The sequence below is a fragment of the Tyto alba genome, unplaced genomic scaffold, assembly GCF_018691265.1.
Source record: "Tyto alba isolate M040663 unplaced genomic scaffold, T.alba_DEE_v4.0 Super-Scaffold_14, whole genome shotgun sequence".
Taxonomy (NCBI): domain Eukaryota; kingdom Metazoa; phylum Chordata; class Aves; order Strigiformes; family Tytonidae; genus Tyto; species Tyto alba.
Window position 1 is genome coordinate 37,351,687 of NW_024881276.1, and position 20,732 is coordinate 37,372,418.

Below are 20,732 nucleotides of genomic sequence, written 5' to 3' on the forward strand. Positions count from 1 at the left end.
ATCATTACTGCTCAGCAGGGGCTTAATGACAGGCGAGCGGAAAGATAATGGAGGTAGGGAGTGAAGCCTGAACAGGAGGAAAAGGTATGAAAGAATATGCGCAAATGTACGAGAGAGATAAAAAAACATAAACTTGACAGTCTGTCTAAACAGTGTTAAACTAAAGACAAAAAGGTTAATGGTAACAGCGTTTGTGGTTTGCTCTTTCTTCCTGACAGCAGGCCAAAACGATAAGAACAGTAACTATCTGAACTGTGCTGGCCTGCCTATGGCAAATATGAGGAAGGTTATGAGGAAAGTATTTAAAAGGCTTGCGGCGTTGGTTTTGGATATGATGCTGTTAGGGTTTTGCTAGTTGCATTTGAAAATATCGAATTAGAAAACAGTGGGCTTTGGGTGGACATCTGTAATTGTGTAAAAATCTTCTTGAGTTCTCCACTGGGAAGATCTGCCTTGGGAAAAGCAGGCAGGGGGATTCTCTTGGTAAAGATGAATGCCTACACTTCAGTGTTTCTGGATTACTTATTTCAAATACTTATATATGTTAACGGACCTATTGAGCACTTGAAAGAATTAATTTGGTAATTTATTTGGCTGTCTGTTGCAGGTCACTTGGCTTGATGGTTGAAGGAGGAGAATAGGAACTGAGACTCATGTAAATAAACATTCATGTGTAGAAAGGAGAAGAAGCAGTTGCTAGCCATCTTAGTTTGGGTCAAACACCTCCTGGCATAGTCTTCTCATATTTAAATTGTTACTGGAGCTCATTGCTCCTGGTTAATTGCCCGTCTTGAGAGAAACTCTGTTTTCATACTACTGTTGTCTTCAGCAGAGAAAAACCAATTTTGCTTATAGACAAAATCAGATTAAAAGCAGAAGCTAAGGATCTTTTGTTAGTCACTGGTTTCTAGGAGGCTGAGTTTAGTGTGGAAAAGAAGATCAGTGTTAGCGAAGGCTTCTTGTGGGCTGCCCTTCCTCCTGTCAAGAAAGTTGTGAGGGAATTGTTATGAGAGATCGTGCACTAGATGTAAAACATGTTTGTCTTGACCAAAACTATTGTTTGAGAACAAATAAGGGAGTATTTAATTTGCTACAGAAAGTGCTTAATGGAATTTGTGTTACAATGTGTCTAAGTAGTACCTCTTGCTTGAAGAAGAACATTATTTTTGTTCTCCTTGGTGCTAGGCTGATACTGCTGCTCTGATGCTGATTTTTTTCACAGTGAACTTTAAGATTCATGGCTATGGGCTTTCTGCTTCTCGGTGCCCCACACTGCTACGAAACTGGAGTGGGAGAGGAAATTGAAAAGGCCTTTTCAGTGATGTAGAAGTCAGGGCTCACCTCAGAGGTAGAAAGAGATGATCATTCAGGAGATTGTGCTGTTGGCATTGTTCCAGTCATGACCTATCCCACTTTCAGCAGTTTATAATACAAACAAAACAAATAAACATTCAAAAAAACTACAAGGTGTGCAAAGCATGTGATCCAGATCTGAAGTTTTTTGGGAATAAAATAATATTCTAGAAAAGGTTGGTGTTTTTTTTACTGTTATTTTTAAAACACTGATGAAAGAATAGGGAATTTTCCTCAGAAAAAAAACCCAATTCTTTTGTTCTTTTTTTCTCTGAACTCTTACAAACCTTTTGTAGTCACTTGGAACAATGCAGAAAAGACTGTTTAATGCTAACCTAAAGGAAATCCTGTATATACTTTGAACCTTGATGGCAATACAGTCTGTGGGATTTGTTGAGTGGCAGGTTTTTGGTTTTTGTTTTTTTTTTTTTTTTTTTTTATCCCCCCTACTAGATAGAAATCTGTCTTCTCTTGAAAGTAGAATACTTAAATAAAACCACTTGCCAGTGGTGGAAAACATTTTGTCTAAATCTGTAGTATAGAACAGAACTACTGGAATGAATGATTTTTCTCAAATTAAGGTGACTTGAAAAGGTGAATATATTTTTTTCAAAAGTGCTGCTTCCTTCTGCTCTAAGGGACCTCTTGCCTCATTCTTCCTTTGGTCACAAAGGATTCCACATCCAGCTTATTTGACCTTAGAGCGAAATGGGTTGGAAGGGCTTTGAACTATGTTTATTACCACCTTTGTCACTGTACCTGTAATTTCTCTGTTTATTTTGACTGCAGTGATAGCTTTATATTTTTTTTTCTCCTGATTGAATACAAATGTTGAGGATTGCTACTGTTCTGTGGTGCAAACTGGCTTGTTATTTTGTGATGTATGTAGGGGAAGGATTTGAAATAGTGTCTCTGTGTAGTATTTCAGGGTATTTACTTATTTTTTGGCTTAATTGGATCTATTGCTTTTGTTGAGTCTTGGTGCTGGCAGTAGTCCAGCATGCTTCTGTTATTTCATGTACCTGAAAGCTTTGAATAGGTCTTTTTTGGATGACAACCCATCTATCAACACCTGAATCTTTTAATCTTTCTTTTTTTTTTTTTTTTTTTTTTTTTTTTTTTTTTTTTTTCCCCAGGTAGCACATTGCAGTGGTCAGAGTTAGATGTTTTCTTTAGGCTGGCTTTAGCCCAGGCAGTTTTGTGGAAGGGGGAAATAATGAGATCTGCCCCTAACGCACACACTGCTCATTCTGTCCCTCTTTACCCTGCACACCCGTATCTACCTGTGGGGTCCTCTGTACTGGACAAATTGTGCATTTAAAAAGCTTTTGTACACAATTTTTGTGAGAACAGAAGCTAAAGGTGTGGAAGAGGAGAGGAACTATCCCTCTGCTAAGCAAGAGTAGGGCAAAGTTCAGCCAAACGGGAGGGCTTTTTTTGAGTTTTGTTTTTTCTTATATCTTATTGTAGTTTAATTTGACTCTTTATGTATAATAAACTTGCTGCTTGGGTGGTAGCTTGGTGACAGAAGATTTAACATAACCTTTAATAATGAGGCTCGTCACAAGAACAAGGCTGAAATAGTACAAATAACAATGATCTGGGCTAGCTGTAAGTCTGCATCTTCTAGAAAATGTTCACTTAGGAATAGCAGAGAAGTGATGAGAAGAATTTTTAAGATGGTGTTTGTGATGGATAATTTCATGTAACTATAATACTATACATGGTTTAATTCCTAAATATCTCAAAAGCAAATATCATAGTTCCTGCTGGTTTATTTTTTTCTATTTTAGTGACGTTTAGCATTATATTCACCAGTTATACTATGCTCTTGTCTTTTCCTTGTGTGTGTGTGTGTATAAATTAATAAGGCCTCTTTAAAATACCTTTTTCATGTTCATAGGTGCAGGTTTGAAGTGTTAAGCAGTAATTGCTACATTGGAAGGAGGGCTTTCCTGTCACAGCCGTTTTTTGAATGAAAGGAAGAAAGAGGACTGTGGCTTTGAATCAGAGTTGAACGTGGATTTTGTTCTTACAGAAATACTGTCCATGTAGTTAGTCAATACAAGTCTAGACAATGCAAGTTGTTTCTACCTGTTTTACTGATGGTTGTGTTTAGAAGATTTTTATTTCTGAAGTTTGGAGCTATGTGCTTATTCTGAAATAAAAATGTTATTTGCAGTTTTTACTAGCCAAAATAAAGCTTTTCTTTCTGTTACACCAACAATAAGAAAGTAGATAGAGCTATGTTGGATAGGAAAAATTGATATGCAGACTTTCATAGGGCTATTTCTGCTGTTCTTTTCAGATCAAGCATGGAATTGTTGAGGAAGAAAACTAATGCATCCTTGGACTCCTGAAGGAAGGGCTTTCCGGATGGGACCACTTTCAAGGTAAATAATTTGTTTGGGTTGTTTAGCTAGTCTCTTTGGTCCGGGGTTTCTTCTTTCTCTGGCCACATCTGTCAGATGTCTGTCTGCCATGTGTAAGTCTTTTAGGATTATAATATGTTTTAAAGTGATAAATTTTCAAGTTAATCCCCCTCTTCTACTGTAAGACTTTTTTTTTTTTTTAGTGTCTGCTGATTAAAGAGAAATAAGTATTTTAGTGCCGTTTGAACTTTTTGTATGGAATTCACTGGTAAGTCATGAAGATTTAGCTTACTTGTTTGGGAGGTAGCTGCTAAATAGAGAAGAACTTGATTTACATGTAATTTCAGAGTGAAAGAGAAGATTAAATAAAATTTACTGTGTTACAGTCTCTCATTTTTTTTAAATAAAACAGATCCAACTTGAGCTTCTGTGGCAAGGGACCGTCACAGTAAAATCATTATTAGATATTACATTATAATGGCTTGTAGACATTTAGCACCACTGTCATTTTGTTTGGATCTGCTCCCTTGGTTCCCATTTCCTAAATCCTATTTTTCTTTGATACTAGGGAATAATTCCCTGAGTGTTGTCCGGTGATTGCTTATGTATATGCACTTTGGTTTGTGAGTAATTTTATTCACATGAGTAGCCCCACTGTCCTCGGTGGGCCTACATGCATGCCTAAGAACTTGAGAATGCTGATGAGCATAAAGAATACAATTTGGGCATGTAATGGTTGACAAGCAGTTGTTGTTTTGTTTCTGGTCTCTCTTAGGACTCATTTGCATTGCCTCCAGTGGCAACTTTTGTGAGCATTAGTAGGGAAGGTCTAGAAGCTGGAGGCAGTCATAACAAAACCCAGCCTGCAAAACTTCTCACATATCCATTGTAATGACACAGATTGCAGATGCAAGGATTTTTTTTTTTTTTTTTTAATAAATCCACGTGTTGCATGACTTCATTTGAATATAGCATTGGCCTGTGTACTGCAGTTTGAGCATCTCCAACACAGTAGAATATGGAAAATAACAGCATTTTTTTAAATTGAGGAGATTTGGATTTTTCCAGAATCAGTGTTTTAGAAGTAAAGGGAAATCAAGATGAGGGATCCATATTTTTCCCCCATAATGTTTCCTATTTGATGCCTCAAAAAAAAAAAAGTTTTTAGCATTGCTGTAGTGTTTCTTAGTTGTCTGAGATATTGTATTTATAGGATAGATAGTTGTGCTACTTGCTTGTCTTAGAATCAGTAAGATAGGCACTTTGGAATTAAAACATAATTAATTAATTAGCTATTTAAAACTTGAAATTGTTGTGATCAGCAGCAGATGGTCATTTACACAGCCTCAACAGAACTTAGTAGATAGTGGCTTTTGTGGCAACAAGCTTTTGGAAATCTTTGGTATCATCAAAAATAGTTCAAGTAATTCAAAGCTTTGTTTCGAGATTGTCGCCTCTGTTTAAAAGCAGTTCTATTTAGTCAGGGTTGCAGAAGTGTGAGCTGTAAATAGGGCTCTTGCACCAAGTATTCAGCTTGTCAGTGAGGTAGTTAAGCTAGAGATTTGAGAAACGGTGTTTGTCAGTGTATAACATGTCTGGTAATCTTGAGACAGTTTGCGTTCTTTTTTCCTTTTATAACCAACATTATAAAACAGTTATGTGCTATGTCTTGACTTTTTTTTGGGGGGTAGGGAAGAGGTTTGTTTGTTGGTTATGAGCAATAATTATAAATTACCCGTGTTGGGATACAAATTTGAGCTTCATACCATTGTAAATAGCTTTAATGTGGTGTGCAGTAGAGTTGTGTCTCGATCAGAGATTTGTTTGTCACTGGAATTGGATTTCTTGTTTTAAATCGGAGTTCTAGACCATTAGGGTGGTCTTTCTCAAAAAGAGTACTGCTTTGCAAATGAAACTTGGATCGTGTTGATGCTGTGTAACCTTCATGAAATAAGAGAAGAGGGGAAGTTAGTCATGCAGAAGTTAAGCTTTTATCAAACGAAAAGTCTGTAGCAGTGAGCTAAAACTTATAAATTGTTTCCTTCTTTAAATTTTTGCAAGTCTGAGAAACTTCAAAAGATGCAACTGGTGAGGAGACGAGAATTAAAAACTAATAGTGTAACTATCTTGTCAAAAGAACAAGGTGGTGACTCAGCATGAGTAATGTTGGCAGAGGCAGCCTTTAATTGAGGAGGAATTGGTCACTGTAAACCAATTATGTCTTATTTTTAATGATAGATTTCAGAGAACAGCAAAGGAGTATAATGTGATCTTGGCTGATAGTATGCTTTATTGTTGGATAAAAACTTGAAAGCCTGAGGATAGGAAGTTGCAAACAGAAGTTTCAGGGTTTTTTTCTCCTTTCTCCTCTGACGAGGAAAAAGTAGGCTATGTAAGTGGAAGAAACTCCACCTATTTTGCTGTGAAACTGATTAGCGTTTAGATATATCTTGTCTTTGGGGACTAACATAGTGCTTCCATTTTGTCAGCCTAGGAAATTTGGTAAAGGGATTGGTAACTTGCAGGGTAGAGATATGCCCCTCATTCTTTCTGTATCTTGGCATTTAATATTTTAAAGCAAACTTTTAAGTTTAACATATTTGAACTTGTACTAGATAGGGTTAATAGGCTAGAACAAAAGGTCAAAGCATAAGGCATTAGGCTTAATTAAGGGAGAGCAGGAGTGGCAGGAGTATGTGACAGTTAAATGGGTTTCCCACAGACTAATGTCTGTTACAGTGCAACCATGCCTCAACTTAAGTGGGTTATTTTGTGCAAAGGGCAGCAGTGATTAGCAGTTTGACATGCCAGACATTTCTGGCCAATCCCATCTGTTTTAGAGGTTAAAAAAGCACACCTTTATGAGCTGATAGATTGATTTGTGTGCCTGTCTGGTAAAGAGTAGAAGTCCAAGGCCGATGCTGTAAATGCCAGTTATAGAATATCGTACTTTCTTAGTTGCTCTTTGTTTAAACTGTCAACGGTGTTGTAACGGGGCTAAGAGCTATAAAAGTGACCGTGCAACATGAAGAGCGCAGCGGGGCTGCTGCGGCAAGTGTTGAACCAGAAATGCCTGGGTGGGACGTTTCCCCCTTCCTCACGTTTGTTTTGCATGTGAGCCTGTAGGCTTTGGTCGTCTCTCAGTGCTTTGCTTGGAAGGGGGATCTAGTTTAATGCGCTCCTGCGTAAGGCTCACGCTTTTTCTTTATAGCAGTCGCTGTTAATGCGCTTGTCTGGAGGTTACCTGCCTCAGCGTGAGCTGTCTTCGTTCCAGCCGTGGTTGGCTAGAGGGGAGTTCTGGTACTTAAAAGGTTGCAGTATTTATCTTAACTTTGTTATGCTCTCTGTACCCTTCCTGCTCTGTTGCTGAGCTGGGATGATACTTGCGTATTCTGTCGTTCTCTCCTTTGTAGCTGTTACTCTCTGAATAGTTTTTCTCATCGTATCATGACGTTGCCTTATAAGCTTAAAATAAGTAGCACAGTAAGACTTGACTGTGTTTCTCGTCATCTTTATGACTCCGTAAAGTCAAAGTTACATTACTATTAATATAAGACTATTAATAAATCGTTGATGCAATAAACCTGTTTTTTATAATGTTCAGGGTTCATACATAGTTGAAGGTGATTATCCTATTTTAAAATCAAGTAGAGGTCAGACTGTATTCTAAGATAACTGACTGTGGCCCAAATGATAGCTTCAAAACCAATGACAGTCTTCCTCACTTTATTTAAATACATGATTTCTGAATTACTTTGTTAACTATGGAAGTATTTTGTGGTAACATACTGATTAAATTCCTTTGTATTTTGTGACAACCAGTGAGATATATGTGAACACTTAAAAGTAAAGCTTGAAGCTCTCATTTTTAAAAGACATTGTTTAAGTTTTCCCTATTTTCTCTGTTCTATAGTCAAGCAGTGACACTTGTAGCTAAATATAACTGAGAAATAAAACTGCATGAAATAAATATTTGACACCTTGCATTTAACATTACCTTTTAAAATTAGTCACCTGTCTAAAACATCTTATTTTTCCTCCTTGCAAACATGATTATCTTTTCCTTGTTCCATTTAAAAGAAAACAAAAATAAAAATTGAAGGTAGTAATGACTTGATATTCATACCGTAAAGGCTGTTCCACGTACCTGAGCTATACTTTTGCTGTAACAGCTACAGCCTTTTCCTGAAGAGATTTAGTATTTTGTGATTCATGAATAACTTGTTTTTACCCTATCTAGCTTTGTAAGAGCCACCTTAGTTTTCCTTTTGTTCTTGTGAAAGTCTCTTCCTTCTGCTTCTGTTTGAAATGCCTAGAAATACTTTCAGTGTCCTTTAGGATGAGCAAGACAGCGTCATTATCTTGCAGTTTATTTAGTAACATGGAGCTGAAATGGGCATATGCAGCATCATTTTCTCTATGGAATAATATCTATTTAAATGATTTGGATCTAATACATATTTACATGAAAAAACATCTTGCCCTTCTGTATGGGGAGAGAAGGTGAACAAGCATAAATTTTATAATACTCATTGCTTCTCTTGCACTAAATCATACTTAAATTGCGGAAGGTTGTTGGCTTGAGAGTTGTGTAAAAAGTGCTTGGCTAGTAAAGTGAGGGTGCGGGGAGATTTATCTAATTTAATACTAAGAAAATGTAGTCAGCTGCAATGCATTGATACGGGATTGCCTAAATCCAAAAGCTGTACTTCAGATTTTCATACATGCATATTTGTAATATTTTCATGGTTATAATATACAAAATATAATCCCGAAATGATCCATTAGTGCATTGTGCATGCATGTATGCTATATTTTGGCTAATTTGATTGCTATTGATCGTACTTGAGCCATTAGCTAGTATTTTGGGAATGGGATGGACACTATATCTGCTTTTCTGCTCTTTCAGGGCAGAATATACTTTATCAAGTTTCTTGCAACAGTCATTGTTACAGTCTTTATAATTGCTGCTTGAGTATAATTAGAATTTCCTGCTTTAAACATAGCACGGATTGAATAATAAAGGTTTTCAGGTTGCATGCTGAAGATTGTACTCAGGACTAAACACAGGATGTTTTCTCCCCGTTTCTTAAGGATATAGTCTAGTTTTGTTGATGGAATTCTAAGCAGTGATTTTTATTGGGTTTGGGCTTCTCTCAGAGTCTGCACAGTTCATGAAGTACAGTGATGTGGAGTCAGTGTGGTGGCTTCTGTTCTACCACTCCGCTGTCATCATTGGATAAATCTCAGCAAAACTATTTAGTTTAGCATTACTGAATATAATGGCACTGTACCGAATATTCTGTAATTGTCAGTGAAGCAGCTGCATTTTTTTAAAATATCTCTTGTTTTTTTATTGTGCCTTTCAGTTAGACTATTATAAACTATTTGCATAAGATGATGTTCATACAGTTTGATTGGCCATTAGGCATTAAAAACAATTCTAAAGTGTCCGTTGTTTTAAATTTTGAATGGCTTTCAGAAAAAAGAAAGGGTCCACTCAGTCTCTGGTGTTCAGAGGTTTTGCTTTTTTTAATGTAATTGATGAAAAGATGAGTACTTGATTGGTATCGTTGACACTTTACAAACTGGATAGAAAGGATGCTGTACAATGCTTGTGTGAACTGGCCGACTATGGACTTCTCCTTAATTTAGATTTCCATACTCTCTGACCTTGTAGTTGTTGACTTTGGTCTGGAACAATTTCAAAGTCATGTAAATGAATGTAATTAAGGTATTGCTTATCATCTTGGAGAGTTCACAGAGATGCTTATTGGCTAGAAAGGTTTGTTTACTTAATATGGAAGGTTAATATAAGGTTAAATTTCACTGTGCAAAATGGCTTCATAATATTTTTATTTAGCAGCTGAAGAAAATAGCGTTTGAAAAGGCAAATAATAGTTTTATTTGACCTCCACATGTTTCCTGTAGCTTGCATTATTGGGAAAATTTATCTTCATGGCATATTCTTATTGCAGTTTTCCTTTCTCCTCGTTCTACAAGGGGAACCTCTCAGAACTATTTGTAGGCCTTTGTGTAGAAAAGGAACTACATTAAGGAAGACAGCGCAAAAATATTTGACAATAATTGCCGTAAGTAGTCCATCCACTTGTGTCTTGTTCCCCTTCCCTCTCTTTGCCAGAATGGGATTCTTGCTTTGTTCTTTGGTGCTTCTTTTGTCTGTATACCCACTTCTGCTGAAATAAGGTGAAAAAATTCTGTAAAACAGCAGGGAAGAACATCAAGCTACTGATTTCTGCCTTAATTTCTCAGGCAGTAGAAAGAACAGGGCCTAGGCCTCCATCTTCTTGTCTGTAGCCCTCAACTTTGTTTGAATACAGTCGTTTTGCTTATTGCTTATGGAAAAAATTGCTTGCCTAAGTGATGTTTTTTCTCCACTCACTTAGGAGTTTTTGTAGTTATCAAGAAGGTGAGTACATGAAGTGTCCTGTTAAAACAAAACCAAAAAACAACAACAAAACCCCAAACCAAGCAAACAATAACAACAACAAAAAAACAAAACAAAACAAAAACCCCAGCCAAAAACCAACCAAAAAAACCCCTCTCTTCCCACACCTTTTTCATCTCCTGCTCATGGACATTCTTCTAGACATGCAACTCCCAGCTGGAGAAGCAGACATCCCCAGTGGGTGGTGGTGTCCAAGCGAGTGTGTTCTGCCAGTCCTGTACTGGGCTGAGTTTGGTGGGGAAGGACAAAGCTACTTCAAAATTGGAAAGAACTCTTTCTGCACAGCTCCTGGAACCATTTGGGCAACGAGTCCTGGCTATGTTGGTCTTATTTTGCAGAGTACTTGCTTTTGTCATTTCTTTCTGATGTAACAAGAATAGTATGTGGGCTCCTTACTGTTGAAGTAGCTAACTTTCTTCTGCTTACTAGAATTTTAGGTGCTAAATTAATGACACAACAATGAGAATATCCTTTAAAGTCTGATTAATTCAATTAATAGTCTTATCTGACTATTTCTAGCTTGTGGAGATACCCTATAACTCATACCTAAGAGCATCCTTCCCCTGCTATTTTTGTAGGAGTTGAAGGCTTCAGGTTCTAGTCTGTGCTTCCTAAACATGCAGCTAGGACAATAGCTTGATTTTTCTTGAATTCATAAGAACAATTATAAATTGAAGTGATCTAAAGGTGATTTCAGAAGAGAGTCGAGCAAAATCTCTCTTGGGCAACGTGTGAGAACGAGGATAAGAAGCTAAAGTTCAAACCAGAATATAATGATCAAAAAGGGGCAGAGCTTGGGTAGGAGGAAGACTGCAGATAAGTGTGAAATTCTTCACCTTTGAAATTGGAAGGAATGGTGCTGTTGACTTCGGTAAGGCCAAAATTTCACCTGAATTACAAGATCCTTTGTTAAAGTCCTAGAACTCACTGAATAATGGAAAAGAGGTGTATGGTTATGGGGTAGAAAAGAAATCCAGCTGAAACATGTTCTTTATCTGTTACTTAGGATCAGAGAGTGGTTTGAGTTGGAAGGGACCTTGAAGTTCATCTGGTTCCAACCCCCCTGCCATGGACAGGGACATCTTCCACCAGACCAGGTTGCCCAAAGCCCCGTCCAACCTGGCCTTGAACACTTCCAGGGAGGGGGCAGCCACAGCTTCTCTGGGCAACCTGCTCCTGTACCTTACCACCCTCAGAGTGAAGAATTTCTTCCTTATAGCTAATCTAAATCTACCCTCTTTCAGTTGAAAACCATTACCCCTCATCCTATCACTAGGACCTACTTCAGGCCCTATTTATGGCAAATAAGGAAAGAGTCCATGCATCTTTGCCATTCACTTTGCTTAGCTAACGTACTAAGAGCAAATCTGCTGTGAACTGCTCAACACTAGCCATGTAAGAGTGCAAAATTTTGTTGAAGAAAAATTTCCCTTTGCTGTTGGAGGTCAAGATTATTTCTGAAGAATTGGTTCTGGTCCTCTTAACTTATTGGTGTCTGATTCTCAGCTACCTTAAGTTTTATCCTGCTACAAAATAAATGCAAAAAGAACATTTAATAAACTGTGCTGATAGCATTTTGTAACCTCTTCGTACTCCCTCACACAGGTTTAACTGTCAAGATGAAAAGATAACAAGGTTGTGCAGACATTTACTGTTTACTGAACTCCGGTTTGTCTTTGGATTGCAATATCAAACATGAAAGTTTGATTGTGCCTTTTGGATATGTCTTCAACACAGCGATCTTGAGTGCTTGCTCACAAACTTTTTTTTTTTTTAAGCTAGTTTGTCACATGTCCAAGACTATTTCAGCATACATAAGACTGAACTGCTTTTTGATCTGAAATGCATAAAAGGTCACTTTCTCAAACTTTATCTTCTGTACCTCAAATTTTATCATCAGTCATTTTCTACTGTGAATTCCCTTAATGGAAAAAGGGTCTGTTCAGTGTGTTCTTTAGGCTTTCCAGGCAACTTCACTTTTGCATTACCCTGCTCTGGTTTTGTTTTCAAAGTATTCTAATGTGCAGTAGGGGAGATGAACAATATTTGGACACTACTTTTGAGGTAATACTGGGTATTTTGGGTTACAATTCTGTATGGTTCTGTCCTGGGTTGAGTGGCAATGTTTCTCACTGTCCTACTCTGTTACGTGTCTGTAATAAATGTATGTTCTTTTTTTCTTCCCCTAATGAGTCTGCCTTTTGCTCGTGCCCATAAAGGGGGATTTTTTCCCCATCCCAGTCCTATCTCGAGCCCCAAGCCTGGCTCTCTGTCCCTTCTTATTGACAGAAGAGAAGGGAGAGATAGTGTCTGCGTGGTGGTTGGCTGCCGACCAGGCTCAAACCACGACAGGTTCTTGCAGCTCTGATGTCTTCAGAGCCTTGTCTAGGCAAATACCAGCTGTGTTTTGTCTCTGCAAAACTGAACTTGAGCATTAAAGCAGGTCTTAAAATACCCTTTGTGCTGATGATCGTGCTATTTTTGTGTCTCCTACCTTATGACTTTGTTATTTTTTTGAGGAAAATTGCACATACTTCACAAGATACCAGGAGCACAGAAACAATCAAATTTCCTCTGTTGTGGCCTTTTGGGGATATCATAGGCCATTGCTTCTCTGCTACTTAAGTAGATTTAGAGCCTCACATACCAGTTACTCTTTTGGAGAATGGGTTGTATGAATTGAACATGTAAGCATGCTTGTCTCCTTTTCCTGTCTTCCTTAAAGGTCACTGTACAGGAGGTAAAGTTGAGTCATGGGCTATAAACACTTGTAGATCTGCTATCTGATCTAGTTCTTGTTAGCTTATTGCTTCGTGCTGTGTGGCAGGTGGATTTTGTCAGGTTTATCTGTGGTGGTGCCACTGACCCTAGTGACCTGCTCTGTTGCTTTGCAGAAGGTCCCTGCCCTGTAGTGGGGTGGCGTAAGTCAGGGTGTGTTGTCTCCTCACCTGCTGCCCTTCACTGCTTTGCAAAGAGAGTTGCTTGGAAATGCAGCTGTTCCATGTGTATCAGACAGCTTATTTCTGTGGAAAACTTACTTTTTTTTTTTTAACATGACCATGTCATGTGGAGATCATCTGCAGGGTTTGGAGAACTCTGACAAGGTGCCCTGGCTTGTAGAAATACCAATGGTTGTTTAAGTAATACAGAAGAGTAACATAAAATACTGAATTATTCCTGAATATTGCAGTTACTGTGCTTCAGTACCAGAACTGTAGATAGGAGAAAGACTATTGGAAGGGCATGTGACAACAGGTATACTAGAGTTGGTGATATTATGAATATCAAACACCCTTAAGCCTGGGCGAATAGTAATGGATGGAGTTTGTTTTTTAGTTCCTGAACGTCTATCAGAGTGTCCTGGGGGTGACTTTTTGGTGTTGTGTTTTTTTGGTTGGTTGTTTTTTAATTCTAATTTAGATTCTGTATTTAAGACATCTATCAAATGACTTCATACATTAATGTTTGGAATAATTAGGGCAGAGGGACACCTTATGACATAATTGAAATCACAGTGATGAAATTTACTTGTAGAAAATTTTTTTGGGGAAAAATGTAGTGATGGAAATCTTTGGGGGAGGGGTGGAAGAGGAGAAAGTTGTGATTACTTTGTATGCTTTCATATCTTTCTGATGAGCGAGTGCCTTATTCTTTTTGGGTAAACCAGGTCTCAGATGAATCAAATGTGGAATTTCTACATGTGTCACTTCTAAAAACCATTTCTGCAAAAACGATGTTTGGAGGCTTCTTGTGATTTGAAGAGTACAAATAATGCAATGCACTTCTGTTATAATAAATAAAAATGAGATGGAGAAACAAACACATGCTTACCTTTCAGCCTGCATACACAGCCTTACTAATTAAGGGCAAATATCCCTATGATTTTTCTCTTTTGATTTAATCACTAGACTATATAAAAATGTGTAAATATAATTCATAAACTCACTTTTCTGAATTCTGACTCTCCATTGTTGTGGTTTGAGCCCAGAGGTCAACGGAGCACCATGCAGCTGTTCACTCACCCCTTCCCTTCTCAGGAATGGGAAGGAGAAAAATGAAGCAAAATGGATCAGATAAGGACAGGGAGGGATGGCTCGCCCATTACGGTCATGGGCAAAAGACAAACTTGTTAGGGGTAGGAAAAAAGAACATCAATTTAATTCAAACGCTGACAAAGTGCTTAACAGAGAAGGTAGGACAGTTAGAAGTGCCACCACATCCAAAAACACCTCCCCCATCCCTCCTGATCTTCCTACCTCCTCCCCCAGAGGCTCAGGGGATGGGGGTTACAGTCAGCTCGCTGCTCCTTCCTTCTCAGGAGGTGGGGTGAACACCACATTCTCCTCCCCTGCTCCACATGGCTCCCCTCTCTGGAGACAGTCCTCCATGAGCGTTCTCCACCATGACTTCTCCCCATGGGCTGCAGCCGTTCCCATGTTGCTCTGGCATGTGTTACCCCCGCGTTTTGCAATCTTCCTAGTGCCAAACTACAACAGTGGGGGCTGCTTCTCCCCTCAGAATCCTGGCCTCCTTTAAGTGCAGCTTCCTGTCCTGGTGTGGGCACCTCCACAGGTTTCGGGTTGTCCTCTGCTCCACCGCAGACCTCCATGGGTGGCAGGGTGGGTGGTCCTGCCATCTCACCATGGGATACAGAGGTCTCTGCTCTGGCACACCTAACCCTTTTCCTCCTCCTTCCTTCAGCTGACCTGGGTGCTTGCATAGGTGTGCTTCTTGTAACTCCTCATCACAAGTCCCAACCCCCTCCCAGGTTTCTCTTCTTAAATATGCTCTTGCAGAGACACGGCTACCATCACTAATTGTCTTGGCCCTGGCAAGATGTGGGTCTAACTTGGAGCTGGGGGAGTTTTGAGAAGCTTCTCACAGGGGCCACTGCTGTAGCTCCCTCCCCTGCTACCAAAAATCCTGCCACAGAAACCCAGCACACCCATACATACACTAATGATGTGTTCCAGCACTATATTCCTGTATTTGTTATTTACAAGTGAGTCACTTAAGATATGTAGAAGTAGCTGGTAATTACTAAAATGAAAACACAGAGAAGGTATATTATATACAGTACACATAGATCATAGAAAAGATATAATGTCTTCTGTATGCTTTTATTAGCTCTCTTTGGTTATACTGTGTGTGCTGTTTAGTCTTTGCAGACTGCTTATGTGTAATGTGCATGAAACATTTTCATTTGGAAATGCTTAAGTGGTGTATGTTTGAGTTGTTCAGTGACCATGGTACAACTGGAAGGCTTGCCCCCCGTTGGGTTTGATCAGCACCGAGTACTTTGATGCTCTGTGGTCTGTGGGCATAGCTTCCTCTCAGTTTACAAGTGCTGTTTGTCACTCCTTGGGACTACAATCCCACCACACATGCGTAAGTAGTAAGTCTGAACTAATGTCAGCTTTATTTTTGGAGTTATTTGAGGACCTTGGTTTAAGGTGGATATCTTTTATTTAAATACTTTTGTCTTACAGGCTCTAAATATACTGGAAAACATTTTTTATTAAAAAAAATAATAAATCAGACTTTCTGTGCCTAAGTGGTAATACCTATGCCCCCTTCTTCCCATGTGAGATAAATTTGGTAATTTATGTTTTAATATATTCAATGGCAATCATTTTCAGGCACTGTCTGTGGGCATACTGGTGGAGCAAACTGATTAGAAGCAAAGCTGTCGAGAAGTTTGGTCTGCCTTAAGAGTATATAGAAAAGGAGAAGGAAGATACCTGAGCTGTCCTAGTCTGAAGGCAGAACCCAGTATTTCTTTCTGGATATCAAGGAGAGTGTGGGTGGAGATGCTGAAGAACGAATGAATTCGGTCTAGCAGTGGCTATTTTTTAGAGATTTAGGAAAAAAAAAAACAAAACCAAACCCAGTATCCTTTAATTTATAGGAAGGACTACTAATGCCTCCAGGAATGTAGTAGAGATGTTAAGGCTTACTAGTCCTAAGTAGTTGGAACTTGGAGGACATTGTTACTTTTGTCACTGGAGATGCCACTTGTTAGAGAACTAAGGACATAACCACAGTTTGGCACTTCAACTTCTATGTGACTTCTTTGATTCTCCGCCTCTGCAGGCGAGAGGGGAAGTCTTTTGTGAAATAAATCTGATAGTTAACAGTGTGCAGATGATGGGAATTTCGAATAATCCCTTTGGGCTAGGTTGAGTATTCTTTAATTTTACAACTTGTTAAACAATTTAGAGGGAAGACCAACCGTGTGGAGCGGAAGAGCAATAGCAGAGAGGAAGGTGCTGTGTTGTGGGAAGCGCACTTTAGCAACATGACTGTATGCAAGGCTTCTGGAGCTCCTGGAGACTGTCTCAAGAGGAAGAAGAGGAGCTGACAGGAGCACTGTGTGGCTTATGAACACTGTCAGTGCCCTTACGAACATGGGATTTGCTCTGATTCCTGAGACAACAGACTTCTAGAGACCGGGGGAAGATGTGCTGCTCTGTGGATCTGAGAGTGCCACTGGGACAAAGTTAGCTCTGTGTAGTGTAAAAGTAAAAAATACAGTGTTACAGCTTGTGTGTGCTGTCATCATCGTATAAAACTTGCAGAGTCTGTGCTGTGTGCGCACACACACACATACTTTTTTGGTACTTTATTGATATGATCATTACACTAATAGCTTTAAAACATGTTTTTTATAAAATATTTTAAACATACATTATTCTGGAACTGTTCTGAGCCCAGTAGCCAGTCTAGGGCATGAACTCTCACAAGTGGAATACTGGCAAAATGTGGTATGTAGCCAAAAACACGTAGTAGGTCTAGGCAGCAAAATGAAGGAACAGACTCAGGCTGCACCTCCCAGCTCTAGCGAGGGGCTTTAACATCCATCAGTGGCTGGTTTTATTCCTCCCCCCACCCTCTTTTAGTCACCATTACAGTTTGGGGATTTTTTCCTAGCTGTTTGCAAGAGGAATGGGAAGAACTGGCCTAGTCTAATGCAACTTACATCTTCCTTAAATAGTTCACAATGTCACCACTGATTGTCTGAAGTCTTCCTTTCCTTTTAAAAGATGTGTATTGTATACAGGCTTTCAGGTACAAGACCTTTCTAAATAAAAGTATATAAACAGACTTTCGTTAAAATTTTCCCATTTGTGAGCTGTATCAGGCATAGCTAAAGCTATAGAAGTTGAATTGCATCTAGTAAAGAGAAAACTGCCAGAGGGTTTAGGTACGTATTTATACTTTCAAGTCTGTGGTGGATTTACTCTGTTACAGAGATGCTGTCAAGCCTAAGCCTGGGCTGGCTATCTTATGAATGAAGGCAGGTATGCTTATTTATACTCTTTTCCGTAAAAATTTGGGAACAGTGCTGTTTATATCTTCTTTTAAGCCTTGCAGCATTTAATTAGATGGCTTTGTTGCCTGCTGTGACAGAAAGTACATATAATAGCATGCATGTTGTAGGAAGTTACGGGTCTTGGTGTGCAAGTGCTGGTATCCTGCTCTTGTATACATGGGTGATTCTTTCCCGCTTTGGTTTTTCTGCTCTTAGTGGAAAAGTATGGGGTGCAAACCTGTGGGAGGCTGATTTCCATGTCCTTGCTGCTTCCAGTAGTGGAACAGACAGGCTCAACAGGGTTATCTGGGCAGAGAGAGGGTAAAAAGTATCCAGACTCGAGTTTAAAAATTAATCTATGAAGGACATTCTAAAAATAGGTTAGAGTATGGGAATATATAGCTGTGAGAAAGAGAATGTAAAAGATTTTGGTCCTAAAAGAGGCTTTTTAAAGGGATAGCTGCATTCATCTCTTTCAATATGCCAATTGCACATTTGAGATGCTTAAAAATATTTGTTCCTGTTATGAGGGAAATGTGTCTGGGTTTACTTTCATTGCTTCCTGCTCTGGTAAGCTTTGACACTGAGTGTGAGAGACCATCAGACTAAAGAGGAACGCACCCAAATTTAAGCGAAATAGCCCTACTATACCTGCAGAAAGTGAGTTCTTTTTTAAAGGTAAAGGCTGAGTTTGTAACCAAACAGTTAACGCTTTTCAAATATGCTAACTAAAACTTATTTTATTTGTTCCTTTTAATAGCTATATTGAAGTAAATGTGCCTTTTTCAAGGAGGACAGTCGGTGCCTTAACTATACCATGCACTGATTTCAGGGGGAGCTCAGCATGAAACCTGGTGAAATTGTAGGGTCTGCTGTGAGTTGGTGGTTTGGTTATTGTAGTTATTCTCTTGCTGGAAGAAGGAGATTATATCCAAGAAAAAAGTGATTTCCACACCTGTCCCCTGTCCCCCCGTCCCCCCCGTCCCCCCCCCCCCCCCCCAGTCTGTGTTTTTTATTTCATATGCTAATGATTGTTTTGTAATACAGGAACACAGAAATTGTAGTTGGAAACAGTACTCTGTTGTGTTTTGGAGCATAAAACCACATGCAGATGCTAAAACAGAGTAAGAATGGGACTGTTAAAAGTTTACAGGTGTGGGACTAAAATATGGGAATGTAATTGGACTGAGCATCCAGAAGGGAGGTCAGGCAATCCCAGAGCCCCACAGCCTTATGCCAGCATTCCTGGGTGGATGTTCAGTCTAGCACCGACAGAACGCCTCCTTGTAATTGCATGGAGGCATTATTTAACAACAGAATACAATAGCATAGAAGAAAAGATGCTTGCACAAAACTAGCAAGAATGGCAACATCTTCGTAGCAGTGCACTGCATTAAACTAGACTCTGGATCAGTCAGGGATAACTAAGACCAGGTAAGACAACAGGTAACCCTTCCACCAGACATAATCTTCATTCAGAAACAAATAGAGTAAATATCCTTATTTTGTTTTTTATATTTTTCTCTCCTCTTGCTAGATTTAGAGATTAGAAGGCATCAGGAATCTGATCTGTGCTTTAGTCTGAGAAATGGAAGGGCTTCTCTTACTTGACCTCCTAATACAGAGGCAGGTACTCTGTTACCTGTGTACGTGGCCAATACAGTTGGGATTCAATGTTGTTATCAGTGGCGGTTGTCTAACCTCAGCTAATCAATTTTAGTTTTAAACTGGTGTCAAATATTGTGAGATTTTACTTGAACCAGAAGGGTGACATTTCATATGTGAGGGAAAGCTTGAGCATATTCACTTAATTAGATACAGAAATACAGGAGAATAGCAAGACTGTAAATCCTTAATTATGAAGACCAAGTATCCAGACTGGTACTGTATCTCTGTTTCACTGAGCAGGGAAGTCCTATCCCTGACCCATCAGTCCTGCCACTTCAGTGGTGCAGGCACAAACAGTGGTATTACCCTATTGGGAGAAGCTTAGGAGGTGCAATTATTTGTCCTATTAAAAATATAAATGTGCCGTCTTCGTTACCTGAGCCAGCTTACTGAAGGATCAGGAAAGAGAGTGCTGTTACTGATCAAAGAGTTCAGGGGGAGGTGGAGGCTATCTAGGGAAAGGTTTGTGCAAGGGCATGAGTGGAAGTAAAAGAAACTGGGGGACTGAAGATGATTTATTTATTTATTTATTTATTTATTATTTTCTTTTATCACTGCATGCCCCAGTAGGCTCACCTGAGCCTATGGGCATATGATCAAAAACAGCAGCAAGGGATGGATAAACAAAACATGAGTTCCATATGTTAGGTGATTCTCTGAACAAGAGGTGTGTATTCTTCCAAGAGACTGTATCAGCATTGGCAGCTTCCTGTTTTTTTTTTTTTCTTCTCTTTATTTTGTCTTCCTTATCCAATTTTATTTTTAGCACTTCTAAAAGTAAAGAAAAACCATAAAAAAACATAATCAGGTATTTAAGTAGAGGATGGTTTTGGGTCAGGCTTATGAGATACTCCAGTTCTGCTAAAGGAAGTTTTATTAAATCAGAAGTCTGACTTGTGCGTCACATTCTTTCATCATAGAATGCAACTTTGTACTATGTTAATAAGTGATTATTCTAGCCTAGTATTGTATGAAAAGTCACATATTACCGCAGTGACTTCTGAATGCATTGAGTAATCTAAACTAATTTAAACAACAACAATAAAAATACCCCAAAAATTTATTTTTTGAAGACCACTCATTTCCTGTAAGTCTTGTAATAACAGGTGACCAGGACAGGCCTTAAATGATTTACAACTTTGCCTGCAGGATTAAAAAGTGGATCAAACTTACAAAATTCCTATTCCAACTAACAAGACATTCTGTCATCCAAAAGTACTCTACAGAGAGTAGAAATAGTAGGTACACATGAAAGTATTAGTATAACTGATATAAGAAAGCATCAATCACAAGAAGCAGATATAATTTAATAAATTCAGGTTCATTAGACTTTTCTGACTTACACTTTTTAGTATACCACTTTATGAGGTTTGTATTTAAAAAAAAAAAAACCAAACAACTTTTTTCTAGTATTAAAGTGCATCAATTTATGTAATAGCTTAGAAAACATCCACTGTTTTAACTAAAGTAGTATTCTTAGGGAGGTATGGTAAATACAAGCAGTGTCTGTGTTTCAAGTAATAACTATTCTATCTAGGAGTTAACTCCATAGTTGTTA

The 20,732-nt window shown here is 38.7% G+C and overlaps 1 protein-coding gene across 10 annotated transcripts in view; it reads left to right on the plus strand.

Annotated features, from left to right (window-relative positions):
* The window catches only part of NRIP1 (nuclear receptor interacting protein 1), a 143,990-nt gene that overhangs the window by 67,885 nt on the left and 55,373 nt on the right, over positions 1 to 20,732 (plus strand). For 5 of the 10 annotated variants that reach the window (XM_032989788.2, XM_032989790.2, XM_032989787.2 and 2 more), the window contains one exon: positions 3,662 to 3,746. The gene's annotated coding sequence lies outside the window, so the exon portion shown is untranslated. Of the gene's footprint in view, positions 1 to 3,661; positions 3,747 to 3,928; positions 3,994 to 16,413; positions 16,567 to 20,732 lie in introns of those variants that run through there. The other 5 variants (XM_032989789.2, XM_032989792.2, XM_042788601.1 and 2 more) reach the window with 2 other exon arrangements.